The sequence below is a fragment of the Salvelinus sp. IW2-2015 genome, unplaced genomic scaffold (assembly GCF_002910315.2).
Source record: "Salvelinus sp. IW2-2015 unplaced genomic scaffold, ASM291031v2 Un_scaffold1253, whole genome shotgun sequence".
Lineage (NCBI taxonomy): Eukaryota > Metazoa > Chordata > Actinopteri > Salmoniformes > Salmonidae > Salvelinus > Salvelinus sp. IW2-2015.
Genome location: NW_019942801.1, coordinates 216,059 through 228,748, shown reverse-complemented (window position 1 = coordinate 228,748; position 12,690 = coordinate 216,059). Strand labels below are relative to the sequence as shown.

Sequence of the window (12,690 nt, the reverse complement as noted above, 5' to 3'; positions counted from 1 at the left end):
ATCAGTGTAGATGAAGGGTTTGAGACAGGCTAAAGAAGGATGTTTAAGCCTCGAGACATGGGTTGTGTGTGTGCCATTCAGAGGGTGAATGGGCAAGACAACAGATTTAAGTGCCATTGAACAGGGTATTGTAGTAGGCGCCAGGCTCACCGGTTTACACACGCTCAACAGTTTCCCGTGTGTATCAAGAATGGTCCACCATCCAAAGGACATCCAGCCTACTTCACACAACTGTGGGAAGCATGTGTATGTGACAAATACAATTTGATTTGATTTAGAGTAGACATGGGCCAGCATCCCTGTGGAACGCTTTCGACACTTTGTAGAGTCCATGCCCCTATGAATTGAGGCTGTTCTGAGGGCAAAAGTGTGTGCAACTCAATATTAGGAAGGTGTTCCTAATGTTTGGTACACTCAGTGTGCGATCATAGACTCTGCTCTAAGGAGTTGGTACAAGCATTCATGTCTCCCACGCTGAAACTTGTGTCATTGTGAGGTCAAAGCACTATGCACAACATGGATAAAACGTACTGTAGTAGGCATTTATTTGTTAGTCATACACAAGTGCCGGCTACTCGTTTTAGCGGCCTACATTTTGCGACAGACATGCATGTATTCTGTACAATTTCTTTATGAGTGTAACCAATGCTGTTTAACCATACCGACTCTGCATACAGACTCTGCATTGACAGCCTTAGGAGAGCAGGTACAGGCTGCTAGCAAAATGACATGGCAGAATAGGCAGGCTTTGTTGAATTGGCTCTTAGCTGAGAAAGGTGGAGTCTGCGTAATGTTCGGAGACGAATGTTGCACCTTCATACCCAATAACACTGCACCAGATGGATCTTTCACGACAGCTATGACCAAGCTGAAAGGATTACGGCAAGAAGTAAAAGACAATGCCGAATTTTGATTTGATAGCCATGCTTGGGATTGGCTGGACTTGACTTTGGGAAAATGGGGGGCAGTGTTTACAAAGATGGCTATAACGATAGGAGTCGCACTGGTGGTCATGGGAAACGTTTCTTGCTGTGTCCTACCTTTGTTGAAATCTCTTTTGGTTCAAACTACAGTAAAACAGATGGCGATAGATAATTACAACCCACCGGTGGTAGTAAACACTGTGCCGGGGGCTCCTGGGCAATATACAGATAGATATGGAAAAGCATGCAATGCTCTTGGAGGACCACTTGACTGTCCTTTTGGAAACCCAAACTGACTATATGGAGTTACACCAGGAGGAGGATATGCTTGTCATGATTATCTTGATCCGGGTTTTCCTGTCTTTGGCCCAGCACCCGGACTCTAATGGTTATGAGGTTGTCCATGTACACAAACCTTGTCGTAAAGGAAGTGGTGTACAAAGGATGAGCGAGATGGACATCTTCATTATCCTGAACCCTTTTTCTGTGCAATGTGTCAGATGGGGGGACTGTCCCATATGTAAGGATGAGGAATGTGCTTAAATGATATGCGTACTATCAAGGGATATAACCATGTCATCAATGATTAAGGATTATAATCATGCATTTACTGTAACTTTTGATAATGGATAAATTCATGTACTAAACAACATACAGTTGCAGAGTATTCGTATAAGTATTTTGTGTGGTTTACCACAGTTACATGCATTGACGCATACTTACCGTAGTGTATTAGTGACGCTCAATACTTTGCACTAGCATTACTGTGTTGAAGTCCTACTGGTCAGTGGCTCAAACTCTTCACATCATTCCATCATCTTTTCTGCTATAAAACCACAAATTGGAGGGTGCTACACCAACTGACTAGCCATGCCTGGAAGATGTCTATCTTCTCCTTTCCGGCCCAAGCCAAGCCCAGTCTTCAGGGAGAGGTCAAGGGTGTATTTTGGGTGGGCAGATGGTGCGGCTGTTGGACTGTTTACCGGCCAAGGCTATTGTCCCTGAAGATAATCTGGCAGGTTACCCTCCTACACTACCTCCAGATTTGCGTGGTGTCACAGACCCCTCCTCTCCCCTCCCTCTCCAGATTCCTCTTCCATACAATGGGTAAAGACTAGAGATGTTGGTACGCACATCTTACTCACACGTACTCACACACTATGACATATTATCTAACCCTACAAGTACAAAGTGAAAACAACAGCTGATGTGGATTAGCTACTGTCATGTGAAAAAGGCCAAGAAGGGATGCCAACGTTTATGGTGTCTCATCATGACCAACAGGTGATTAGTGGAGGGAGGCAGACAGACAGGTTGGTTGATTTATGAGAAATTAGATCATGCAAACATATTTGTTGTTTAAGAAAAATGTGTTTGTGTGTGTGTGTGTGTGTGTGTTTTTGTGTGTGTGTGTGTGTGTTTGTGTTAGATTTTACGATTCTGCATCTGCAGGGCTGGGCATCCTTATACTTCAGTGTTAAGTCGGTCGGTACAACAGTCCCTAAGCTCCAGCTTAGGTCAACAGCAGCTGCGCCCAATGGCTCTGGCATCCCTCACTGAATAGGGAGAGCTCTTAACAGTTGTCTCATCCTCTGTGTATAGGGTCAGATCCTCTCAAGCCTCCAAATCAGTCCATCTTACCAGCAAAGCTAGGGATTTTCCAATTATTGTTCATTTACTTTGACTTACAGTAGCTACACCCTTCAACTGTTCTGGTGCCAGTTCGCATTACCATTGAGGCAATAATCATTTTGGTTTATGGTTTCAGTGTTATGAATTGTGCTTAGGTTAAATTACATCCCATCAGATATAATGCTAATGCGACTGAATTTACATAGACACAAAGTAATTGTTTCTAGTTAATGTTCAACCAGTAGAAAACAGTTCCTTAGCAACATAATATGCTGTACATGTATGAATATACACATTTCACAACTAGTTCTCCCTCCCTCCCTCTAAAGCCTCAACCCTCGCAGATATGTAGTTGACAAACAGAAGCGCAGTTGTCACTCACCTGTTTGGAATGTCATCACGTCATCGCTCCATTAGCTAGTCTAAATATGCGTACGTGACAGACGCAGGCTTTTGACATGTGAAACCGCAGAATGCGCTAGAGACCCATTACGTAATGGATTTCAATGGGACCACCAAAGAAAGAGAGGATCTCCCCCACTTTAGGGATTACACCGCACTCCTATTTCAGAGGAAGTGCACACCATTTAGAAAATAGTTACCATCTCTCAATATTGTCACTTTGCAACAGTCACGCAACCACACCATGGAAATAAGGATTAACATAGCTTTGGACCTAGATGTTTGACACTGAACATGTATTTTCATTGTCGAAAACGTTGTGACACACACATCCACTCACACACACATGGACAGAATCAGTCGCACACATTGAGGATAAAGATTTGAACAAAAGAGGCGAGGGACAAAAGAAAGATTCAGGTCAGCGACATCTTGAATTCTGCAACAGAGAGAGACACCTGTCATTAACATCAGTTTGAACATTTTGATGCAGGACTCAGGGTGCAGGCAAAAAGGTCATGCACTTTACAGTTAAAACGCTGTACTCACTTGATCATTCAGCCAGCCATGATGTGTTTCACAAAGGCTGAAATAGAGCGATAGAAACAGAAATTGTATTAACAATAGATGCCCACAGCACACTGCATAAAGTAGTCTATTGCCGCACCTTCGTAGTTAATGCAGCCATTGCCATCCTCTTGTCCTTCCATCACTACCTCAACCTTTTTCTCTGTACTCTTCTCTCCTGTAGGTGTAACAGAGGGGTGTGAGACATTTCAAATGGTGTTAAACAATCCTCAGACACAACCCTTTTGAAAAAAAAAACACAAATTTCAAGTGATCATACAGTACCAGTCAAAGTTTGGACACACCTACTCATTGAAGGTTTTTTCTTTATTTTTACTATTTTCTACACTGTAGAATAATAGTGAAGACATCAAAACTATAAAATAACACATATGGAATCATGTAGTAACCACAAAAGTGTTAAACAACGATTTTAGATTCTTCAAAGTAGCCACCCTTTTCCTTGATGACAGCTTTGCACAAGCTTGGCATATTGTATAACCCCCCAAACCACCAGCATTTCACCCTGGAACTGCCTTTTAAAACCAGGTCTACTGAAGAGTTCGGCCACCTACATGTATTCTGCTGCAGCCACTCTGTTGCTGTGCTTTTCTCCCTCTTCCACTCTAACACGTTTCACCAAGTTATCCCAAATTTACTTCATTCTATCGAAGTTTGCGGTTTCGAGGTGCTACCAGGGGTCGTGTGTAGGGTGATGTTGTGGAGTTGCCACGGGTGAGTTCCGGCTCTATTTGTACTGTGCCAGCTACTCCTTAGATCCACTCTCCTTTCTTTCTTATTGCGTCCGAATATCGAGTGCCAGCCCCATTCAGCATCTAGCCATTGTCGAGGTGAGTCTGGTAAGAGTCAAATTCTCCTGTTGAAAAAACAAATGAATAGTCCCACCAAAGCCGAAACCAGATGGGATGGTAGTAGAGCCATGCCTGGTTAAGTGTGCCTTGAATTCTAAATATTATCACAGACAGTGTCACAGCAAAGCAATCACTCCAATCACCCATCACACCTCCCTCCTCCATGATTCACGGTGGGAAACAACACATGTGGAGATCATCCATTCACCTACTCTGCGTTTCCACAAAGACACAGCAGTTGGAACCAAAAATCTCAAATTTGGACTCATCAGGCCAAAGGACAGATTTCCACCGGTCTAATGTCCATTGCTTCTTATTATTGGTGTCCTTTAGTAGTGGTTTCTTTGCAGTAATTCAACCACGAAGGCCTGATTCACAGTCTCCTCTGAACAGTTGATTTTGAGATGTGTTACAGCTGGAGGCAGGGCTTTCTCCTATAGAATCTCCATTTTTATGAATGGTCTGCCTACCCATGTGAGAGACGCAGACTCGGTCTCAACCTTTAAGTCTTTACTGAAGACTTATCTCTTCAGTAGGTCATATGATTGAGTGTAGTCTGGCCCGGACGAGAGGTGAAGGTGAACGGAAAGGCTCTGGAGCAACGAACGCCCTTGCTGTCTCTGCCTGGCCGGTTTCCCCTCTCTCCACGTGGACTCTGCGCTCTAACCCTATTACAGGGGCTGAGTCACTGGCTTACTGGTGCTCTTTCATGCCGTCCCTAGGAGGGGTGCATCACTTGAGTGGTGAGTTACTGACGTGATCTTCCTGTCTGGGTTGGCGCCCCCCCTTGGTTTGTGCTGTGGTGGAGATCTTTGTGCGGCTATACTCGGCCTTGTCTCAGGATTGTAAGTTGGTGGTTGAAAGATATCCCTCTAGTGGTCGGGGGCTGTGCTTTGGCAAAGTGGGTGGGGTTATATCCTTCCTGTTTGGCCCTGCCGCCCGGGGGTATCATCGGATGGGGCCACAGTGTCTCCTGACCCCTCCTGTCTCAGCTCCAGTATTTATGCCTTAGTAGTTATGTGGTCGGGGGGGCTCAGGGTCAGTTGGTTATATCTGGAGTACTTCTTCTGTCTTATCCAGTGTCCTGTGTGAATTTAAGTATGCTCTCTCTCTAATTCTCTCCTTCTCTCTTTCTTTCTCTCTCTCGGAGGACCTGAGCCCTAGGACCATACGTCAGGACTACCGGGCATGATGACTCCTTGCTGTCCCCAGTCCACCTGGCCTTGCTGCTGTTCCAGTTTCAACTGTTCTGCCTGCGGTTATGGAACGCCCTACCTGTCCCAGACCTGCTGTTTTCAACTCTTAATATCAGCTATGAAAAGCCAACTGACATTTATTCCTGATTATTATATTTGACCATGCTTGTCATTTATGAACATTTTGAACATCTTGGCTCTCTCTAATTCTCTCCTTCTTTCTTTTTCTCTCTCTCGGAGGACCTGAGCCCTAGGACCATACGTCAGGACTACCGGCATGATGACTCCTTGCTGTCCCCAGTCCACCTGGCCTTGCTGCTGTTCCAGTTTCAACTGTTCTGCCTGCGGTATGAACCCCTACCTGTCCCAGACCTGCTGTTTTCAACTCTTAATGATCGGCTATGAAAAGCCAACTGACATTTATCCTGATATATTATTTACCATGCTTGTCATTTATGAACATTTTGAAACATGTTCTGTTATAATGTCCACCGGCACAGCCAGAAGAGGACTGACCACCCCTCATAGCCTGGTTCCTCTCTAGTTTCTTCCTAGGTTTTGGCTTTCTAGGGAGTTTTTCCTAGCCACCGTGCTTCTACACCTGCATTGCTTGCTTTTGGGGTTTTAGGCTGGGTTTCTGTACAGCACTTCGAGATATTAGCTGATGTACGAAGGGCTATATAAAATAAACTTGATTTGATTTGATTTACTTGAAAATGTGAAGCATTTGTTTGGGCTGCAATTTCTGAGGCTGGTAACTCTAATGAACTTATCCTCTGCAGCAGAGGTAACTCTGAGTCTTCCTTTCCTGTGACGGTCTTCATGAGAGCCAGTTTCATCATAGTGCTTGATGGTTTTTGCGACTGCACTTCAAGAAACTTTCAAAATTCTTGAAATTTTCCAGATTGACTGACCTTCATGTCTTAAAGCAAAGATGGACTGTCATTTCTCTTTGCTTATTTTAGCTGTTCTTGCCATAATATGGACTTGGTATTTAAAATAATAGGGATATCTTCTGTATACCACACTTACCTTGTTACAACACAACTGATTGGCTCAAACGCATTAAGAAGGAAATCAATTCCACAAATTAACTTTTAAGAAGGCACACCTGTTAATTGAAATGCATTCCAGGTGACTACATCATGAAGCTGGTTGAGAGAATGTTTCACATGTGATCTCACATAATTACATGTGATCACGTGGTCCCGTGTGGCTCAGTTGGTAGAGCATGGCGCTTGCAACGCCAGGGTTGTGGGTTCATTCCCCACGGGGGGACCAGGATGAATATGTATGAACTTTCCAATTTGTTAGTCGCTCTGGATAAGAGCGTCTGCGAAATGACTTAAATGTAAATGTGTACTTACTGTATGTGATAATGTGACAACATGTAAAAGAAAAAATGTGATAACGTAAAACTACACGTGAAAACATTTCAGCACATGTGAAAACATAATCTCACGTAAAATAAATGTGACAACACGAGGATGCAACATTTCAACATGTGATACCATGAAACTACATGTAAAACTGCAAATTAGATTTTCACATGTGAAATGTTTTTGAAAGTTTTTCAAATGTGAAAGTTTTCAAATGTGAAAATCTCTACATTTAATACATGTGAACAACTGACCTTACCTTGTGTCTCTTTTGCTTTCATATGTGAACATTTCAGCTCAACATGTGAAAACCAAATTTCACATGTGAAACTGCAGATTTCACATGTTTTTTGTAATGGAAGTAATTAAATGGTGTGGGGGTCTTAAGGTACAGTGAGGGAAAATAGTATTTGATCCCCTGCTGATTTTGTATGTTTGCCCACTGACAAAGAAATGATCAGTCTATAATTTTAATGGTAGGTTTATTTGAACAGTGAGAGACAGAATAACCACAAAAAAATCCAGAAAAAAACAAACAAGAAATGTCTGACCTCTGTGATTGCCAACAAGGGTTTTGCCACCAAGTACTAAGTCATGTTTTGCAGAGGGGTCAAATACTTATTTCCCTCATTAAAATYCAAATCAATTTATAACATTTTTGACATGCGTTTTTCTGGATTTTTTTGTTGTTATTCTGTCTCTCACTGTTCAAATAAACCTACCATTAAAATTATAGACTGATCATTTCTTTGTCAGTGGGCAAACGTACAAAATCAGCAGGGGATCAAATACTTTTTTCCCTCACTGTAAGTGGTACGATGTTCAACTAAAATAGTGTAAAAGTCTTTAACCAATGACAATATGACATGATCACTTTGTACTGACTTTTCAATATGACCCCACCTGGGATTTGAACTCAGAACCTCTGGATTTAGGTTATGCTGATATTTTTCACCACAAAGTCTATAACATGCTCAGAAGTTCAGCAATTAGAGGGTTTTCTGTAAAGTCTAATGTTAATGCAACATATTATTTCGTTTTAATGTTACTCCTCAATCACTATGATAAATATAATAGTTTTTCTTGAGTGTATTTTTAACATGAACTGAGATTTACTTTGATGTCCAAAGTGTAGGAATACAGGTGGAGTCAGTCATCGACACAGAAATGGTGGCTTAGCAAGAAGATCTGAATGCTGTGAACCAAGAGGTTGTGAGTTCAAATCCCAGGTGAGGACATGTTGAATAATAATGACTGTATAAATAGATATTATAATAATGTATGCAAAATTGTGCCAAATATGTAAGTCAAAAACAATGTGTGACTTTCCCGGGACATCCTAACGACTGATTTTTGTTTGCAGGGCATCCTCTGTGAAATCTCATGTGAAGAATATTCCCATGTGAAAATCTAAATCCACATGTGAAAGGTTAAGTGATCATGTGAAATTTCACATGTGAAATAAAATGTTACATGTGAAATCATGTGGTTTTTCCATAAGGGAAGACAAACCCCAAACCAATCCTCCTTTCAGATACCCTTAGGGGTTTCACATTAACTTCATAGAGCATACATTACACATCTATAATCACATCATAAACATGAGATTATAGCTACAAAGAACATGGGTACTAACCAAGAGTTTTGAGTGCGTGACATAACTCGGAGCCCATGACGGTGCCGTTGCCCTCCTTGTCAAAGACAAGCAGTCCTTCCACAAAGTCCTCAAAGGTACCCCGGTTTTTGGACTTGGAGATGTGCTGGAACATTGGTAGGAAGGTCTCAAAGCCAATCGGCTTGGTGTTCATTTCTATAGTGGCACAGTGAGCAAGGGAAGGAGTTACTTTCGATGAAACCAGCCCAACCCATCAACATACAAGCCTCCACAGAGTTCAAGGTGAATAAAGAGAGAACGGAAAGTAGGAGAAAGATGGCGACTTAAGCAATGGTGTGGCCATGCACATGTTCAAAGGCTGGAGTCATTGTCCAAAGGCAGATATGTCTACAAACTGTGATGCCATCAGTTAAAATGTTGCTCCTGATGGATACACTTGCAGAGCAAATGATTGATCTCTTTGTCTGTGTGAACATGTAACCAGTGACCACTTCTACTATACAATGTAGAACTGGCCGCCAAACATACCCGCCAAACATACCCTCGTAAAGCTGACTATCCTACCGATCCTCGACTTCGGCGATGTCATTTACAAAATAGCCTCCAACACTCTACTCAGCAAACTGGATGCAGTCTATCACAGTGCCATCCGTTTTGTCACCAAAGCCCCATATACCACCCACCACTGCGACCTGTATGCTCTCGTCGGCTGGCCCTCGCTACATATTCGTCGCCAGACCCACTGGCTCCAGGTCATCTTTAGATCTTTGCTAGTTAAAGCTCCGCCTTATCTCATCTCACTCGTCACCATAACAACACCCACCCGTAGCATGTGCTCCAGCAGGTATATCTCACTGGTCATCCCCAAAGCCAACACCTCCTTTGGCCGCCTTTCCTTACAGTTCTCTGCTGCCAATGACTAGAACGAATTGCAAAAATCGCTGAAGTTGGAGACTTATACCTCCCTCACTAACCTTTAAACATCAGCTACCTGAGCAGCTAACCGATCGCTGCAGCTGTACACAGCTCATCTGTAAATAGCCCATCCAATCTACCTACCTCATCCCCATATTGTTTTTATTAACTTTTTTGCTCTTTTGCACACCAGTATTTCTACTTGCACATCATCATCTGCTCATCTATCACTCCAGTGTTAATTTGCTAAACTGTAATTATTTTGCTATTGCCTTACCTCCTCATGCCATTTGCACACACTGTATATAGACTTTTTTTCTATAGTGTTATTGACTGTACGTTTGTTTATTCCATGTGTAACTCTGTGTTGTTGTTCGCACTGCTTTGCTTTATCTTGGCCAGGTCGCAGTTGTAAATGAGAACGTGTTCTCAACTAGCCTACCTGGTTAAATAAAGGTGAAAAAAAATGTCTAATGAATACTGGTGTGCCCACTGACCCTGTGGCTTGCGTTTCCCTAGGACTCATGACCTCTTCGTTGGAGGCGTTCTGGCCCAGCGCCCTCATCACGTCACCACACTGGGCGTAAGAGATCTTCATCTTGATTTTGGTGGTCCTGTCGAAAAACATGAAGGTCTCTTTGAACTCTGGGGAAGCACACAGATCATTAGGGTTAGCTGGGGAAACTAGCAAGTCATCAACAGGTCAGGTCATCCAAAAAACTAGTCATCCAAAAAATTGACATCAAAAGATTTACCGTCAATTTTACCGTCAATTTGGTCTGCAGTGAACACAATCTGAAATAGAAAAAAAGAACACTTCAATAGTGGGAATATTGCTACTGATTTTGCCCAGCTCATCATTGTAAGCACATTTAGTAGTTCTACTGTGAAGGAATTTGTGTCTGGAAAGTTTTGTTGGATGTGTGCTGCTACGTCAACAGTCTTTGATCGTACAGTGAATGCCAGTTGCCAAGGCCAAAGGAACAGAAAATGAAAAAAAATATGAATTTGATTAGGAACGCTTATAATATACTTTGATTTACCTCCTACATAACTTCATTCAGATGTTATCTTCAACAATCAATCCAATTTCAAATGTATTTATAAAGCCCTTTCTACATCAGCCGGTGTCACAAAGTGCTATACAGAAACCCAGCTTAAAACCCCAAACAGCAAGCAATGCAGATGTAGAAACACTGTGGCTAGGAAACACTCCCTAGAAAGGCAGGAATATAGGAAGAAACCTAGAGAGGAACCAGGCTCTGAGGGGTGGCCAGTCCTCTTCTGGCTGTGCCAGGTGGAGATTATAACAGTATATGGCCAAGATGTTCAAAAGTTCATAGATGACCAGCAGGGTCAAATAATAATAATCACAGTGGTTGTAGAGGGTGCAACAGGTCAGCACCTCAGAAGTAAATGTCAGTTGGCTTTTTATAGCCGATCATTCAAAGTTAGTGTCAGCATGTGCGGTAGAGAGAGAGAGTCGAAAACAGCAGGTCCGGGACAAGATAGAACGTCCAGTGAACAGGTCAGTGTTCCATAGCCGCAGGTAGAACAGTTGAAACTGGAGCAGCAGCACGACCAGGTGGACTGGGGACAGCAAGGCGTCATCGGGCCAGGTAGTACTGAGGCATGATAAATACTCAAGATATAACAGACTGACCCTAACCCCCCGACACAAACTATTGCAGCACAAATACTGGAGGCTGAGACAGGAGAGGTCAGGAGACACTGTGGCCCCGTCCGACGATACCCCTGGACAGGGCCAAACAGGAAGGATATAACCCCACCCACTTTGCCAAAGCACAGCCCCCACACCACTAGAAGGATATCTTCAACCACCAACTTACTACCCTGAGACAAGGCCGAGTATTGCCCACGAGTATCTCCCCCACAGCACAACCCGAGGAGGCGCCAAACCTGGACAGGAAGATCACGTCAGTGACTCAACCCACTCAAGTGACGCACCCCTCCTAGGGACGGGATGGAAGAGCACCAGTAAGCCAGTAACTCAGCCCCTGTAATAGGGTTAGAGGCAGAGAATCCCAGTGGAGAGCGGGGAGCCGGCCAGGCAGAGACAGCAAGTGCGGTTCGTCGCTCCAGTGCCTTTCCGTTCACCTTCACACGCCTGGGCCAGACTACACTCAATCATAGGACCTACTGAAGAGATGAGTCTTCAATAAAGACTTAAAGGTTGAGACCGAGTCTGCGTCTCTCACATGGGTAGGCAGACCATTCCATAATAATGGAGCTCTATATGAGAAAGCCCTGCCTCCAGCTGTTTGCTTAGAAATTCTAGGGACAGTCAGAAGGCCTGCGTCTTGTGACCGTGTCGTACGTGTAGGACCAAATCAGAGAGATAGGTAGGAGCAAGCCCATGTAATGCTGTACAAAGCAGAGGCAGTTTAATGATCTGAACATAACTAACCTGAAAGGTTATTACATCACTGAAAATGTGAAATCCTTTGCAGAAGATAGCCACGCCAATAAATGTTGCCAATAGAACTTTGCCAACTAATACAACGATGGGTTTTTTCACTAGGCAAATTCCTCAACTTTTGACAGACAACCCTGTACAAATAACACAGCACTAACTCGTCAACTAAGGACAGCATCCTCTTCTCTCATACTTACCATCATAAGTTCTACTACAAACACAGGAGGATGAGAGGAGATGACAGCAAAGACTCACAGAGAGGTTAGACCATAGAATTACAACATGGATTCTATGTCTACGAGTCGGACACTCGCCGCAATGCTTTTGCGGTCAAATTCGGGCTCCTCGGGCTTCTCTGGCTCCAGAGCTGGTGGGTTCAATTTTGCCGCCTCCTTCTTCGGCTCGGGCTTCTTGGGGGCCATTGTCCTGGACGGGGGAGTGTGTAAGCGAGAGTGTGTGTGTGTCGAGGTGGAGGCTGAGAGAGGACCATCTCTAGAAGAGTTATATACCCAGCTCGGGGGTCCCCACTGAGACAGGGGGGGTTGGCTTAGCCCACATGAGCCAGGATCACATTCTATGTAAGGGTAAACAGACAGTCTTAAGGATAGAACTTCACAAGACTTCCTTGAAGAACCTGTGGCATGGAATTCATCTAGACAGTCATCTACATGGCTACTAAGACATCAACAGGGTTATCTCTCTCATAATGGCCAATATTATCAATACTCAGGTCCCAGTCAACGCTTAACTAT

General features: G+C 43.5%; 1 pseudogene; it reads right to left on the bottom strand.

Moving 5' to 3' along the window:
• Positions 1-3,514: 3,514 nt before the first annotated feature.
• LOC112070202 (myosin light chain 4-like) lies at positions 3,515-12,360 on the bottom strand (annotated as a pseudogene).
• Between the last annotated feature and the right edge of the window lie 330 nt (positions 12,361-12,690).